Here is a 16805-nt window from a genome sequence, read left to right as displayed (position 1 = left end):
CAAACCAACACAAGTGCCTCTTTCTCGGTCTGAAAGTATCGCCGTTCGGTATCTGTCAGAGATTTTGACGCAAAACATACGATTCGTGATTCCTCCATATCATTAGTTTGAATTAAAACTGCCCCCAACGCATGAGGACTCGCGTCTGCCATAACCGATGTTTCATCTTCTGTTTTGAAAAACCCTAAGCAACTTGCATTTGAAATGCTGGCTTTTATTTCATCGAAAACCTCTTCCTCCTTTTCCCCCCAGTGAAACTTTGACCCCTTTCGCATAAGATTTCGTAAAGGCTCGTCTATGGTAACCAAATTTGGTACAAATTTACCCATATAATGTGCAAGCCCAAGAAAACTTCGCACTTCACTACTGTTACTTGGTCGTCGGAATGTGGCCACTGCATTTTGCTTTGTCACTGAGGGAAGGATGCCTTTTGCATTTATACGGTACTCCAAAAACTCGAACTCAGCTATCCGGAACTTACATTTTTCTCGATTCAATACCACACCACTTGCATTTAATCTGTCCAATACCTAAAACCAAACAATGATAAAATAAAAATAAAAAAATAAAACAACATTAGTGTTACAACAGTGTATTTATCATTTATTATTAATCCAACGAAATTAGCTATTATACCTTCATGAGCCGATCGTCATGTTCCTCGAGAGAGCTTCCCTCTACTCCAACGTCATCTAAGTACCAATAAGTACCCTCGCATCCCGCCAAGATTTCGTCCATAGTACGCTGGAATATCTCCGGTGCCGAGACCAATCCGAATGGGCGACGTTTAAACTGATACAGTCCTCGATGCGTGACACTTCTCGATTCTTCGTCCAGCTCTAGCAAAAAAAAACGCGTCCTTGATATCTAGTGTGCTCCATATATTTCCTCTACCTATCTTCGCCAGAACATCCTCGATGATTGGCATTGGATGGCGTTCTCTGATAACGGCCTGATTTACACGCCGTAAGTCCACACACAACCGGATATCACCATTAGATTTCCTCGCCACTACTAAAGGGGAAACCCATGTTGCTGGACCTTTCTTTGCCTCTATGATATCCCTTGCTAGAAGTTCATCAAGCTTCTTGTTAACAGAGCCCTCCAACGGGATCGGAATTCGTCTAAGCGGCTGGAAAACAGGGACGACAGTTGGATCCATCTGAATATGAACCTGTACCCCTTTAATCTTTTCGAAATGTAGGTGTTGGCTCTTTATTCTGTACTTGATTAACATCAGTTCCTATCTTCAACGCGCCGAGTTGTTTGGAAGTTGCATCGCCGATTATGTTACGTTGTCCTTTTTCGATGACGAAAAACTCCGTACGGACAGATCGCTTCATCAATTCAACCACTGCTACAAATGATCCCAATATGACTAACGGTAAATCGCTGCCATACGCTTTTAGAATCTTATCACTGCCTTTGGTGCACTTCTGCACAATAATGCATTTTTCTTTCATCATTTCCCATGTTCCAACAGCTTGCGTCCGATCCCGAGTCAACTAGCATTTCGGTAGGAATTCCTCCAACTTCACATTTAATCAAATTCATCAGATTTCCGGTGTGAAACGTATAATATACTTTCTGCTCAACACCGTCGACAAAAGGCTCTTTTTCAGCGGCAGTGGTTGACGATTCGTCATTTACTGCTCGGACCTTCTTTGTAGTAGAATGTTCCGGAAACTTCGGTGGGCGCTTGCGACATGTCTTCTCGAAATGGCCTATATTCCGACACCTACGGCACCTTTGCCCTTTCGCAGGGCACGCAGCATCTTTGGAAATATGCCCGTTCTGACCACACGAATAGCATACAACTCTCTGATCCCTGTCAGCTCTATCTGAAGTGGTTCTACCTATGAACCGTTTTACAATCCGTTCCTGCTTGCGCCAGTCCCTGCTCACTACGAATTTATCAACTTTTCTAACTTCAAATTCCCCGGCTTCACCACGCGGATGCTTGTTGCTCATCTCCAGCTCCTGTGCCCTGACACTTACCAATGATTCGTCCAATGCTTCAATACAGGAAAGAGATTGATCTTTCTCTAATATCTTACGACGGAGTTCCTGAGAAGAGCAACCTTCTACGATCACATCAATCAGCATCATTTCTTCTACGCTGCATCTGACGTCTTGTGGATACTTCTCGAGTCCACAGTCCTGGAGCTGCTGTCGCAACCGTAGAATGAAATGAGAAAATCGTTCATTTGTACCTTGCTTCATGTTCCGCAGTTTATATCGTTCAAGCACGTCTTGTCTACGTGGCTTGAAATAGGCCTCCAGCCGCTCTACAGCAACGTCAAACCACGGCTTTTCAAGTAACACCATTGAAATTGTTCAGTCCCCTCCAAACTCCTGAAAACCTTCTGAAGCTGTGGACCTCCCAAATGAAGCATCTTGGATCGCTTTAGCTTTTGATCAGTAATCTGGTACGACTCAAAATAACATTCGAGGGCACCCTTCCACTAATGCCATTCTATGGCCAATTTGCCGCTTTCAATCTGTTCGCATCTGAACTTGGGCAACAGACGACTCTGATCCATCTGAAACAAATCAGACCAACACAAAAATGTTTGTTGAATTCAATTCGTAATTATCTCCTTTTTTTCACGTGCAATTTATTGATCAGAAAAATAACATGACCATTCGGATTAACACCTTCTTCTCTTCCAAAATATGAAGCGAAAAAAAAATATATACAACGAATAATTGTTCAACAACAAACTTTGTGTTCTACACTCATCAGTCTACTTTCAATCCTTGATCAATACTTTGATGCAAACCCTTAATTCATTCAATGTCATTCCCAGCCCCCTAGCCGCAGAAAATTTCAAATTATTGTCTCTATTCCATTTAACGTCTAGCCTCCAGCCCCCTAGCTGCAGAAACTTTTAAAAGAATAGCCCCCTAGCCATTCAATTTCAGGTTTCCAGCCCCCTAGCTGCAGAAACTTTTAAACCAATGGCCCCCTAGCCAGTCACTTGTTTCCAGCCACCTAGCTGCAGAAACTTTTAAAACAGTGGCCCCCTAGCCAGTCACTTGTTTCCAGCCCCCTAGCTGCAGAAACGTTCAAAATAATTAGCTATTCAATCCATTACTTCCACTGGTAACAACTTTCATAATTTGATTCTTGCGGTACTATGCCCCTCCTGGACACAGCATCGTCAACTAATTTTTTTTTTCATCACAGTGGCCCCAACCGAGGCTCCAACTAATCGATAGCCTGGATTGAACGGTCTCTCAATCCCGGATCTATTTTCAATTAATATCTCCGACAACACAAATGCATGAATCTTTCCGCATGCCAAAACAACATCAATAAATCGTCTTCATCGCCCCTGGGTATACCTTATAGAGAAAAAATCGGAATTGCAATCATCAGAAGCAGCCATTTTGTTTTTCAGGTTTCCTTCAATCACAGAACAAATTTAATAACACTGCATTTTATTCGTAATTACCTTTGATTCTTTGTAATCCTCGTCGCCAGATGTAGATACTGAAGAAGATCCAGTTTCGGAATATTTGTTCAAAACCACTCGATTAGATTTTCACACCAACCAATATTTATTCTTCACCTCGTCAATCTCTTCTCACGCCCCTTCGTCCGATAGTTTTCACTCGTCCTCTCTTCGCCAAGACCTTTTCGGCCAAGGTGTTCCTAACTGTCAATATATTTTACTCAAAAGTAATAAACCCCAACCCTACAATATCGGCTTTCGGCACGTAACCTTTGCGCGAACTATTTAGCTTCTCATAGAACTTCCGTGTGTCGTTTACGCGGAACAGATTTTCCATCGTCTCGCGATCTCGGACTTCCTGCTGACGCTTCTTCCTTCGGAAAACCGAGTTTTGTCTGTTCCGCGCTTGTCTGTATCACTCCACACTCAATTGCGGTGCACGAGCATTCTCGCCCGTGCTGCTTTCTACTCCTCTACTAACAGTTTGCAATCACCGTCAAATCAGTCATTTATTCGGTCCAGGATCGCAGTACCTAGTGCCGCTGTAGCAGTACTGCCTATGGCTGAACGGATGTCACTCCAGCCATCTTCAAGATCTTCCATGGGTAGTGCAACTTCCAGCTGCTGCGCGTAGTCCTGGGCAACTCCGGCGTCCCGTAGTTGCTCAATGTTGGGTCGCGGCGTTCGACTTCGACGGGTGTTATGAACCGTCGAGAGTTTTGGTAGTGGTCCGAATCTATGTTCGCACTGCGGTACGTGCGGACGTTGATATTTTCGGAATGTGATCGATTTGGTTTTCTGTGTGTTGGTCAGGTGATCTCCTGGTGGCTTGGTGGATATCCTTGCGGGGGAAAAAGGTACTTCGAACTACCATACCTCGAGAGGCTGCAAAGTTCACGCATCGTTGGCCGTTGTCGTTCGATACGGCACGGCCGATTGCCGGTCTATACATTGCCTCCCGTCCTACCTAAGCGTTCATGTCACCGATGACGATTTTGACGTCCCGTTGCGAACAGCCGTCGTAAACCTGCTCCAGCTGCGCATAGAACGCTTCTCTCTCGTCGTCGGGTCTCCCTTCGTGTGGGCAGTGCACGTTGATGATACTGTAGTTGAAGAAACGGCCCTTAATCCTCAACTTGCACATCCTCGCGTTAGCGCATCTTACCCAGCACTACAAAGCCGGTTCCCAGCTCGTTGGTAATGCCACAGCTCTGGTAGAAAGTAGCCGCTCGATGCGCGCTTTTCCATACCGTCCAGCAAAGTTCCTTCAGTGCTACGACTTCGAAACTACGTGGTCTTCGTCACACGCGGGCACTAGGTCGGTGATTAGCCGCTCCTAACATGGTGAACAAAAGCCGTTTTGAGCCGCACCTCCATGGTGAACAGACGCTCGGGTTTGGTGAAGCATTTCCTCTATCACCGTACACCGTTACCGCGCCAGTGTTCGCGTCGCACCTCTTCACTTTGCTATTGCCGGGCTGGCAACATTGCCCAGGCTACGCCACCCAGCTGTGCCCATGTTTCAGCTGGTAGTCTTTTGCTATCATATGACGCGGGGAGGCGTGAAACAGGGACTTGTGAGGACCAGAGCTAGGTATTCCACTCCTTCCAGGTCGCCAGCTCATCATTTTGTAGCCATTTTGTAAGCGATACTGGCACGCTTGAAATCACGCTTCGTATCAACTGTTCTGTGACGACGTAGTTTTTCTCTGGACTGCGTTACGCTCACGCTTCAGCACTCTAAGCTGAGGAGTACTCCAAGCTGGGGAAATTGATCGTCTTTTGAGAGAATCATTTGATACCAACCAATGTTGAATAATGCTACAGAAACGCACAGTCATCTTATCAACATCAACGCATTCAAACACATCGGCCCAGTCTTGATCAAAAAGATGCTGCAGTAATGCTCTACTACTACAATTTTACAGATTCCAGGATTGCTAAACATATTCATCTTGGATTGCCAGCATTACTAAATCGATAAATTTAAAATATTCAATACCTAATTACTATGTTTTTCCATTTAATTCTACTGTTGTATTTAATTTTAATACTGTTGTATCACTTTTCCATTCACTAATTCACTGTTCACTTCCACTATTTACTTTCACTACTGACTTTCACGATCACTTAAAAAAAAATAAAACAGATACGTCTTTCGTTTACTATTTGCAAACTTCTTCAGTGTCTAGTCATAAACTTTTTCTAAGTGATAGTAAATAGTGAATTAGTGAAAGGAAAAGTGATTCAATAGCATTACAATTGAAAAGAACAACAACGTAATAAGCTATTCAATTATTCTACTAACATATGTAACATTAGTCCTGGGAATACTTTCAGGTGTTTGTTTGACGGCATGAACAAACACACATATGTCAACCAATGCACTTGTCACGCTTATCTATACTACTACTGAACTGTCAAACTCAAATTGCGCAGTAGTTTCCATTTAAAATGTCGTACAAGCTGGATTTATGTGTACAAGTCGCCAACCTTTTTGGACGGCTCAGTACAAGTGAAATTCTAAACGTGTTCAAAGACAAGCCAATATCAAAATCAACTATTTATCGTGTTTTGAAGGATTGTCGTGATGGCAAAGAACCGGAAAATAAAAAGAAATGCGGTCGCCCAACAAAATTGAGTGCCAGAACAAGTGCTGAAAACAAATTTGGTCAATCAACACGCAAATTAGCACGAAAATTTCATGTTTCAAACATGACAATCCATCGGAGTAAAAAAAAATACAACGTAATCTATCGGAAACGTCATCGTGCTCTAAAATATACACTGCAACAACTCGAAAAATACCAAAATGTTGCCGTGCACTTCGTCGCGAACCACCCCTCGGTGCCCGAGCCAACCAGTCGAATTAACGAGTGCTTCGGGCACGCAGGGCACCGGCAGTGCGGACGTCATAACCCCACCGGAACTGCCGGATCACCTCTGCGGCCCACGGACGAAGAAACCAAAGAAGAGCCCAGTGATAGCCCCCAGTAGTTGGGGCCCCGTCGGTGCGGACGCCATTTCCACACCGGAACTGACGATAACCCCCCTTCGCCGGGGGATGTCTGGAAGAGGGACGCACAAGGGCGGAAACGCTCATCCCCCTATGGACGAAGAGGGAGTCAAGTCTGCTTCAAGTATCGGGACGGACAAGGGCTCATCGATCCATTCCCCGAAGGACTTCGAGGGACTCGAACACGCTGCTATAACAACGACCGAAGCTGCCAAACCCAGTACGCCACCATGTAATACCTCTTCTCTCTCTGTTGGGTCATCCCTGCGGCCAGGTTTGTGGAACTTCTACACCTGCCCTTGGTGGGGCCCTGTCTCATTCAGCATACAACATCAATCTGTCAGCTGGGTCCGACCATCACGATGGATCGGACACCTACGATATAGATCTACCCGTCGACCAGAGTGGCAGTCACCGTCGCGATGACACTAGCTCCACAATCACAGCGCGCTCGTAGCCCACTCCTGCCTTGCCCAAGCCAGTAAACTTCATCCCGCAGTGGAACATTAACGGGTTCCTGAACCACATTGGTGATCTATTGCTCCTTTGCCGAGAAGATCCCCCCCTGGGTCATCGCGCTCCAGGAAACTAACGAAGCGACAACAGACCAAATGAACCGCTCTCTAGGCGGTAAGTATACGTAGACAGCAAAACGGGGAAACAACTTCCGGCACTCCGAGGCCATCGGGGTTTTGAAGACGATACCATTCCAGGTTGTCGATATGGACTCCGAGCTTCCCATACTTGGTGTCCAGCTGGCGGCACCGGCGAACATCTCCGTCGCATGTGCATACCTGCCATGCGGACGGCTGCCAAACCTGCACGATCAACTCAGCGAAGCCATAGCTAAACTACCGGAACCGCGCATCCTGGTTGGGGATCTGAACGGGCACCACCCAAGCTGGGGCTGCCCCCGCTCCGACCCTCGAGGTGTTACCCTGGTCGATATTTTCGAGAAGGAAGACATGGTGATTCTGAATGACGGTGTGCCCACGTACTTTAACGGGCGGCATACTTCTGCCATCGACGTCTCTGCTGTCAGCCGCTGCTTTGCCGGAAAAACTCAGTGGAGCGCGAACACTGATCTCTATGGTAGTGACCACTACCCCATCAAAGTTCAAATTTCGACGGCCATCTTCCCGATGACAGCATTTCAGTCCTTGTTACTACAGCGTAATCCGAACAGCATTGAAGACTTTTCAGAAGTGCTATACGAAGCAGCAACAGCAACCATCCCAAAGACCAGCAGCGTTCCGGGGCGAAAAGCGCTACGCTGGTGGAATGAAGATACGAGGAAAGCCGTTAAAGCCCGGCGTAAAGCACTTCGCCGTGTAAAGCGCCTTCCTATCGGACATCTCGATCGCGAGGACGCTCTCCGTCACTACCATGAGTCGCACAATCAATGCCGGCAAGAAATCCGTGTCACCAAACGCACCAGCTGGATGGACTTTCTGGAAGGAATGAATTCGTCACAGTCTTCGGCCGACTTATGGAGGCAAGTCAACGCCCTCAGTGGGAAACAGCGCATGACACCGCTTCACGTACAGATTAACGGTGAAGTTGTTTCTGACCCTGCAATTGTAGCGGACGAACTCGGCTTGTACTTTGCCGATCTCGCAGCCATCGAGGAGTACGAAGACGAATTCAAGCGGAAAGCTGGAAACTCGGACATCAACCAGGCATTCTCCTGGCAGGAATTGCAGCAACGGAAAGTCGGCGGGTCCCGACGAAATCGGGTACCCTCTACTCAAGAGGTTACCAACGCCAGGCCAGCTACGGATGCTGGAGCTTTTCAACAAGCTCTGGCTCACCAACTCGTATCCAGCGTCGTGGAAAGATAGCTTAGTCATTCCCATCCCAAAAGCCAATGAAACAACCCGTGAAGCTAGCAAGTTCCGACCGATAGCCTTGACATGCTGTATGGCCAAGTTCCTGGAGCGAATGGTCAACAGGAGGCTAAAGCATTTCCTTGAAGCCGAAAACCTGCTAGACCATCGACAGCACGCTTTCCGTCAAGGGTACGGAACGTCAACTTATTTTGCAACATTAGCGGAGGTCCTCAAGAGTGCCAACGATAGCGGTCTCCACACCGAGATCGTCTCGCTGGATATATCGAAGGCCTTCAACAGGACGTGGACGCCCCTCGTCTTAGAGCAGCTTGTCAACTGGGGGCTGTGTGGACCCATGGTCCACTTCATCAAAAATTTCCTGACCGATCGCTCTTTCAGAGTCGCAGTTGGCAACACGAGGTCCCAGCTTTTCAGAGAAGAGACGGGCGTCCCACAAGGTTCAGTTATCGACGTTACTCTCTTCCTTGTGGCCATGAACTGAGTTTTCGGAGGACTGCCGAAAAATGTTTACATTTTCGTGTATGCAGACGATGTACTTATCGTAACTACCGGCCCAACAGCAGCACGTAACAGGATCAAGGCCCAGACAGCAGTCTCCGCTGTAGCCAGGTGGGCCAGCGCGGTAGGTTTCCAGCTTTCGGCCACCAAAAGCGTCAGGTGCCACGTGTGTCCATCCCGGCACCGTGTCAGCGGGCCACCTATTAAAGTTCAAAGCCAGCCCATACCACTGAAGAAGGCGGTCCGTATTCTGGGGATACTTGTTGACCGGTCCCTCAACTTCGAGCAGCACTTTAAAGCGATCAAGAACGACTGCCGCAGTAGGATCAACATGATCCGCACTATCTCTCGCCCCCACCGGTCTAACAATCGTGACACTCGTTTCCGGGTTGCAAGAGCCGTCATCGATAGTCACCTATTGTACGGTCTTGAGATGACGTGCATCGCCACCAAAAAGCTCGTGCAGATACTAGCGCGATACTGTCTAGATACTGTCTCCGATCTTCTTCCGTCAACGCCCGCCGATGCCGCATGCATCGAAGCGGGTATTCTGCCCTTCCGCCATCGTATAACCGCAGCAATTGCAACGAAAGCCGCTGCCTTTACCGCAATGACCTCCGGAAATGACAGGATCTTTCTCCTCGATGAGGGGAACAGACTCCTCCTCATGACTTCCGAAGCGGAGCTCCCCCCCCAGTGGCCAAGGTCCACTGATACGGAGACAAAAGTTGGCGCATACCTCCACCAAAAATCGAGAATCGGATAAAAAGCAGGTTCAAGGCTGGAGATAACTCTGCAGCGCTGAAGAGAACAATAGCCGAACTGCTAGGCTCGGACTACCCAACCCATGCCCACCCACATATACACAGACGGATCGCTTTCCCGAGCCGGGGTCGGAATTGGAGTAGCCGGAATTTCAGCACCGATGAGTAGCAGTGTTAAGTACGCGACGACATAATTAGCTAGTTAAACAGATATATAGGAATAAAGGAGCAAAGAGCATAAACAGAAAATTTATGACCACCACAGTCCATAGAAAGCGAAAACGATAGTTCATTCACACTAAGAACGATCCCACGCTGTGAGGATCTCAAAAGGACCGAACCTAAAGACAAGAATCAAAACAGAATAGAAATGATCACTGACGGTCCTAGGCTACGCATATGCGTGATAAGGTCAATGCGCTAAGCAAGAATAAAGAAAAGCGACGAAGGCTTGGTAAAAAAGGTTTATGGTCGTAAACTCTAAACGCATTGTCTATGCATACGAAAGGCATACACTGACGGTCGTAAAACAGTTTTCGATTCGAGAACCTAATCGGTAATCAAGAGGAAGCGTATTTGTCAGGGCATACAATCAGTTTCAATGTAACCAAATACTTCGGAAGCAATAGATAATTAGAAAAAGAACAAAGAATGCATTTTTGGTGCACGGAAGACACGACCATTCGTAATCAATGTAAGGGTCCACGAACAGAATAGAAAAGGGTAATAAAATACCAAGTTTAATTAGGATGCATTAAAGATAGGTGGAATGCATAGTTGATTATAATACTTTCGTCTCTTTCATACATTAGAAGTAATCGATAATTGTAAATCAAGAAAACCGTATATAAAGGAAATTTTTGGAAATAAACTTCACTTACTTTTCAAACCAATTCTGAGCAACTTCGTTCTCATTATTGAAGAACCCTTGGTTAGGCCAAGCCGCTAATCTCCCTTCGATTGTAGACTACGCATTTAGGTGTTGTGTCATTTCGACGGATATTAGTGGAATTGGAGAAGTTCGTTTATTCTGACTTCCACCGCTAGGTACTAGGTTTACTAGCCTGTCAGTCTGAAGTCTTGATTAAATTGTTCTGCTCTAAAAGGTCTCCGTAAGCAGTTCTAATTGAATAAGTGTTTCGTTCCCTTCAATTGTAGACTACACACTTAGGTGTCGTGTCATTTTGATGGAACGAGAGCTTATTCTACAAGACACATTCGATTACCCTTCCTTTCCACCGTCAGGTACTAGGTATACTAGCCTGCCAGTCTGAAAGGTTAAGAGTAAGACGACTGAGTCTTAAGAATCGCAACCATCTAGGGAAGAATTCTTTTGGTGAAAAGAGTATGTCCGTAACCGCGAAGTCGCGGACTAATTCAAAACGTATAACCCGCGCGCGGCAAGTACGTAGTTCGCGACCACCGAGTTACATTTATGTTTTTTTTTCAGGTTTAATTCCTGAGCAATGTCTGTTTCTAATAATGACAACGACGAGCCAGGATCTAGAAATGCGTAGGTGTGAATGCATTTATCCTTATTTCTCAAAGTAACTGGCAATATTTGATAATATGTTGTTGACGGTGTTCCTTTAGCATGATGGTTATTGACGACCTGACGTGTTTCCAATTGATTATCCGTAATCTCAGGAGTAGGGTGAAGCATCTTATGATGTTTCTTAATTCATCCATTTATTCCGCAAGGCCTACTTTTTGGACATTTAAACATATTATGCGTGTTAGATACTAAGCAGGTGAAGCATAAACGTTCCTTCTGTGCTATATTTATTCTTTCCATAATGCTTAGCCTTTTGAAATTGAAGCAATCTGTGATTTTGTGTGAATGCTCTTTCTTACAAACAAGACATACCGTTCCGATTCAAATTTCGGACGATTCAAATTTCGGACACTTTCATTTTTAATTAAATATTACATCCAGTTAGAAACAAAGTAATAATGTTAGATGATCGTGGAGGGCACTAGTCAAAAAAAATTAAAATTTACAAGACATGTGGATCATATTCGACCGAGATAATCAACTTTTAAAAGTGTCCGAAATTCGAGTTTAAGTGTCCGAAATTTGAATCGGCACGGTATTCCTTTAGGTTTTTCTTTTATTGGCTTCTGTTCATGATGATTTATAGTAGTTCTTTGAATTGAAGATAAGCCTGCCATCATGGCTTGCGATGTTTTTGCGAATGGTTTCAACCATTCATTTAAGTCGAGCAAATTTTGAACTGCTAATTGATTGGTAGCATTCAAAATATATTCAGTTCTCTTGAGTTGAATATTATAAGGAAGCTTCTTTACTAAATCCTCCACGAGTCTGTAATCTGCCAGGTACTCTGGTCGTCCCATTAGATTTACATTGTTTACTAAATTTTCCAGTGCGTTTGTCATTTCCAGTACGACGATCCTTGATTCTTTTCTGATTTTCAAGAGATCATTAAGTAGTTCTTTGTACACAAGTTCCGGTCTTCCGAAGTTTTCTTGTAAACGTTGAATAATTCCTGGAACGTTTTCCGAGTCCATCATTAATTGCTGAACACTTCTTAATGCTGCTCCGTACAACACCTGTTGCAGTCTATTGAGATTTTCCAAATTATTAAATGCACCTTCTTCCGTTGTATCGTCAAAGGTCTTCTTGAAGTTTGGCCATTCCTTCGCTGTGCTCCCAAATTTCGGCAAACGAATTAATGCCTGCCTTTTTAAGTATACTGTCCAATCTGTTTCAGTTCCTTCTTTCTTGATACTAACCGCTACTAGGGTCTTAACCACTTCTTCTATCTGCTTCTGTTGTCCATTGAGAACCCTTTCCATAAAGGCTTCACTCGGATTGTTTGCAGTTGCCTTTGCTTAATGTTTAAGGCGACTTAGCTCTTTACTTATTCCTTGACATTTGATACAAAGGAATATTTCATCTGGTGTTGGCTTTCGCACCAACTTTGCGCAGGATGGATGGAACCATCTGTCGCATTCCGAGCATGCGACCATGTATTCCTCTTTATCGTCCTTGTCTTGACACAGACGACAACTGCCGTTTTCGTTGTCAACAAATTGGTTAGCCATTTTAATTAGCTAATAACTTCTCTGTCATTAGCTCGTACACTCAGGATTTTGAATGCGATCCTGTTTACTGGTAGGTTCAGTTCTGATATCTTACAAGTATGCCCTCGCAAGGCAGTGCCTGGTGACCTTATTTCTGGTCTTGCTTTAAAATCCTTCCCAAAGAATTTTCTGTGATTCACTTAATCACCTGTTGTTGTCTCTTTTCGACAATCAATTTGTACGTCTTCTCAAAGTATCGTACCTTGTTCTCCTCTTAAGGATTCTTTGTGATCCAACCGATCACTTATTGTTGCCTCTTTTTAGGCTAGCGATTTTACGTTCCCTCTAGGGATTGTACTGTGTCCTTCTCTTAAGGACTGTTTAAAATCCACTTGATCACTGTCTGCTGCCTTTCTTTAGGCTAGCAATTTTCTTTCTTTTTTGAAACAATCAGGTTGATTGACTTACCGACCTTTAGATCGTCAGACTGCAGTGCCACCTTTGATTTCTTCTAACCTGAATTATTACTGAAGTGTTCACGGCTTTCTAATGTCACTTATAGCCTTTTTATTGATTCACATTTCACAGTTCTTCAGTTGAGTGTCTTTTAGATTTAAATTATCTGGCACTATCAAAACTGTCGGGAATAGTCAATCACTTGAATATCTTCAATGTTTCACTTGAAAGTCTGCAACCACTTTAACTTGGTCTGTTAGTTCAGCATTTGAGAATCAGTTGCTCTGGAACCTATTTCTTGACACCACAATGACGCGTAAACTTACTAATGTGTTGTTGAAATACGCGTTCCTTGGCGGTTCCACGCCACAGAGTAATTTCAAACACTTAGGTTTCACAGTATTCTCCTCTCAAGAGTGGCTTTCGTAGCCAGTTTTTGTACTCTGCACTGTTTTTCACTACTTTTAATTGAGCGTCGATCTCTTGAAAGTATGCGACAAGCTCATTAATTTCGCCGATTAAGTCACTCATGACTTTCTTTGTACAAACTACCGAGACTGTTCTTAAAGGCGACAGTATGCCATGTGAATTCTGATCGTTAGAAGCTACAATATCCTCGCGCGAGAGATGTGCAGCTTCCTCTCTGGAGCCACCATAAATGTAACTCGGTGGTCGCGAACTACGTACTTACCGCGCGCGGGTTATACGTTTTGAATTAGTCCGCGACTTCGCGGTTACGGACATACTCTTTTCACCAAAAGAATTCTTCCCTAGATGGTTGCGATTCTTAAGACTCAGTCGTCTTAATCTTAACCTTTCAGACTGGCAGGCTAGTATACCTAGTACCTGACGGTGGAAAGGAAGGGTACGACAATGGCTGGGAAGCTCAAATTGAGCAACAATTGGTTGATCGAATCAAGCAAAATTTAAAGGAAATCCTCAAAGGCACCGTCCAAACCCTGATTCAACAATTTCGCTGCACACTGCGAAAAATCGAATATAATGGTCCATTGAGTGTACTGTAAATGCATTTTTCAACAGTTTATAAATAGAATAAAATACCCTGAAGAAGATTTTAAAATTAAATTGTTTGATTTCAAATGGCATGATTTTTCCCAGGACTTATGTTACATATGTTAAAACGCTCATCAATCAACTTAGATTAAAATATTCTATCGGTGGAAATTTGAAATATTTAATTTTATCATGATTAACATTTTAGGGAACAGCAAATAATTCCCCGCATAAAACAACGTTTTCCCCAGATAGAATACTTTAAAATCAACCAATTTCAGAATGTAAACACCCAATCTTACTTCTGGTAAAGAATGACCCAGATTGGAATAGAGATTGGACTCAACCGTATCAAATTTACTTTCTACATTAATCGAATAGGACCAAGGCGTTTCATCTTTAAAAAACAACAATCGAAAATGGCGGTGAAACCGGTAATTGGTTCCAAAAACCCGACTAACAAAATTTTCCATTCACCTCTGTTTGAACCCTTTCGCATGTGCAATCCGATCAAGGCCTGTGACTGTGCACGCGTTTTAAATTAAATTAAAATTTTACCGAATTTTCTTTCGCAACTTGCTGCGCTTTTAAATTAAAATTTGACGACGAACTTTCACGGATTTCGCTTTGGCAAGGTCGCGGGTTTACTTGCAGCCAGGTGAAACCACGACGCTCAGTTCACGCTTGACACCCGAGGTCATCGCCCCAGCCAGCACGTGGACGACGTCGGATAACGTCGAATTGCAATTCGATCCGAATTTTGTGCATCGTTTTAGGCAAATGAGGTTAGGATTGATCGTACCAATTGAGGCGTGTTGTTTACGGTTGGGCAATTTGGCAATCCAATCCTCAACCACCGTGCGGCGAACGGCAGCGCTCAATGAAAGAAAAATGTTTTCTTTAATTTTTCGTAATTATGACATTTTTCTGTTGTTTGCATTGGTTACTGCTTATTCAGCGAAGCGATTGAGGGGGGGGGGGGGGGGGTGGCAGGAGGGAGTTGATCAAGTGGTGAATATCTTCGGGTGTGAGATCAACCCCCACCCTTGCAGGGTGAAAGACGATTTTCTGTGTGCGAGAGAGAGCGAGAGACCGACTTGTGGGGGTGAGAAATGGAGGAGCTTTCTGCGTGAGGGAAAAGCTCCGATCGTGAAAGCTCCCGACCACCCCTAGCCCAGGTGGAGATAGAACGAAGCCGACCACTGCCCGATCGCAAAACTAGTGGCAATATATAGCATATTGTTGCTTGTTTACAAACGATTATTATTCGCGCCGTCCGTTCGCCGTTTAGTTGCTCTACTAGCTGAGGTTTTAAGATCTAGCAGAGACTGTGTGGTGTTGAGTTCAAATATCGCATTGCCGTCGTCGTTGTCGAAAAGCCGAAGCCCCGTGTGTGCGCCCGGGTGGTGAAGTTTTCAAGTGTGTGGAGCCGAGATCGATCGACGCTGCCGCTGACTGGATTACTCTTGAAGTGTCTCTCTAGCGAGCAAGTTGCCTTTTCCCGAGCCGCCCTCTCGGTTGGAGAAGAAACGGAAATCAATGTAAGTTTGGTTTGGTCACAGGCAGCGGGTCAAAGTTCGCGGGGTTTTCCTCTGGGGGAGGATCCTGGTGTTCCGTGGTGTACGGTTATTCTGAAGTTTTTTTTTTGGAATTTCGTTGAAGAAGACAGTTGAAGGTTCGAAAAGTGACTTGAGTTTGGAATCGATTTGGACGATCTGAGTGATTTTTTTTTTTTTTTTTTGAAAAAAGTCCAAGGAGCAAGCAGCCTTGGAGTCCGTGAGTGAGTGAGAGCGAGAGGGACTAAGTGAGAAGATCAAGTGAGCCGAGGTAGAGCGAGAGAGAGATAGAGAGAGAGCCCGTGCCAATCACCAAGGAGAGAGTGAGATGGAGGAGGACGGCGTGTGCCACCCAACCAACCGCCGTCGTTGATTTCGAAACCCTTGCGAGGGTTGTTCGAGAGGATACCCAACCAACCAACCGACCAACCAACCGCCCGAACAACGCCACAGCGCGCACTCATATGATGTGAATGGATTTGCTAATAGCGATTTCAGAGTATTATACAACTTTCAATTTCGTTACCGCAATTGGGTACAACACGTTTTGGTTCGCTTTGCTGACTTTCTGCTGTCTGTGCGGTCCTTTCGTGCATGTGCTAAACTTCCAGTTCGAAATTAGTCCGCCTTCGTCTTCCTCCCCGGTAGCGTCAACCTGAAGTCCGTAAGTACGTACGTAACACAACCGGGAGGGATGCCCTGATTTCGTCAAGGTCGTACCAGTTACGGACCCATGTGAAACAGTCTCGCAGCCGTGTATGAGAAGACATTTCCGCACGCGTCCACCCTAACAGCACTGGCACCCGAGACTGGCGTAATCGAATGCCAGTTTTCCTATGTGCGGAATGAGGGAGACCAGTTCCTCACAACCTCCACTCTCGTCCGGCGGGTCCACCGAGACTTCCTTCTTTCAGCGCACGCTGCGTTGCCATGCTGAGTGACATTCGTGTGTTCACTTTCGGATTGCATGCATTCGCAGCTGGTGTGGACCGAAAAGTTTTCGCACTCACAAGGTCACCGAGAGTGAGTTGGGAAAGGGGTTGATCCTAGTCGATCAGTGAGTGGAATATTTTGGGAGCGTTCTTCTTTTTCTTGTTTTGGCTTTATTACGTCCCCAGTGGGACGTTTACGCCGGCTTCCACGTAGAG

General features: G+C 45.1%; 2 protein-coding genes across 2 annotated transcripts in view; both read left to right on the top strand.

Moving 5' to 3' along the window:
* LOC135712290 (mitochondrial amidoxime reducing component 2-like) overlaps positions 1–16805 on the top strand; it is a 141036-nt gene that overhangs the window by 18812 nt on the left and 105419 nt on the right. The gene's annotated exons all lie outside the window — the stretch shown is intronic.
* Positions 15376–16805, top strand: part of LOC135712298 (uncharacterized protein DDB_G0271670) — an 87679-nt gene continuing 86249 nt past the window's right edge. The window contains exon 1 of the mRNA XM_065235266.1: positions 15376–15642. The gene's annotated coding sequence lies outside the window, so the exon portion shown is untranslated. The remainder of the gene's footprint in view (positions 15643–16805) is intronic.

This window comes from Ochlerotatus camptorhynchus, unplaced genomic scaffold (assembly GCF_037179485.1).
Source record: "Ochlerotatus camptorhynchus isolate MF236.1 unplaced genomic scaffold, CSIRO-AGI_Acam_v1.1 ptg000467l, whole genome shotgun sequence".
Lineage (NCBI taxonomy): Eukaryota > Metazoa > Arthropoda > Insecta > Diptera > Culicidae > Ochlerotatus > Ochlerotatus camptorhynchus.
Note: the sequence above shows the minus strand (reverse complement) of the source record. Positions and strands in the feature narration are given on the sequence as shown.